Below are 662 nucleotides of genomic sequence, written 5' to 3' on the forward strand. Positions count from 1 at the left end.
TTCAAATGCATTTGTCATAAGGTTCGTAGCAGTTTATCAGCAGCACATAACCCTGACTCCAAAGGTCTGTGAGTATCCAGAAGAACAGTGTGCGACCTTTGAAAGTACGTTTCTTCAGACGATGTTTGTCAACATGACAAGCTGCAGCTGAGCTGGTGGCATTGCGATTGAAATTGCATGCGTCCGGACATTGTGCTTAATTTTGGATATCAGAGCAAATGGTTAACTCAAGTATGCGCGTTCGGGAAAGTAAACGTTTTTTTTGTTGAAAAGCTTTGCAATGAAAGGAAACACTTCAGACGATCGTGCGATCGATGTGAAGCAGAAAATGAACAGCCATCGTGGTTTTGAGCTCTGGCAATATTGGCATTTGCGTTGGTTGGTTAGCTCAGCTGGTTAGAGCGTGGTGCTAATAATGCCAAGGTCGTGGGTTCAATCCCCACACTGACTATGCGAAGCGATGGCGTGGTTTGCAGTTCAGTGTCAGGGGTCGTCGTGGCATTTTACTTTCACTGTCTGCAAGAACTTGTCACATGATCGCTTGAGATGTGTCTTCGTTCGAAAGCCGACCATCGCTGTCATGAACATCAACTCGCTGGTCCCATGCCGGATCTCAGCTGCGTTGCTGTATTTCCAAAGAACGTGCTCCACGAATCCACGAT

The 662-nt window shown here is 46.4% G+C and overlaps 1 non-coding gene across 1 annotated transcript; it reads left to right on the forward strand.

The window, feature by feature from the left end:
* Nucleotides 1–377: 377 nt before the first annotated feature.
* On the forward strand, nucleotides 378–451 carry trnai-aau (transfer RNA isoleucine (anticodon AAU)). The gene has a single exon. It is a non-coding gene; the product is annotated as a tRNA-Ile (tRNA).
* The last annotated feature ends 211 nt before the right edge of the window (nucleotides 452–662 follow it).

Source organism: Chiloscyllium punctatum, chromosome 43 (assembly GCF_047496795.1).
Source record: "Chiloscyllium punctatum isolate Juve2018m chromosome 43, sChiPun1.3, whole genome shotgun sequence".
In the NCBI taxonomy this organism is placed as follows: domain Eukaryota; kingdom Metazoa; phylum Chordata; class Chondrichthyes; order Orectolobiformes; family Hemiscylliidae; genus Chiloscyllium; species Chiloscyllium punctatum.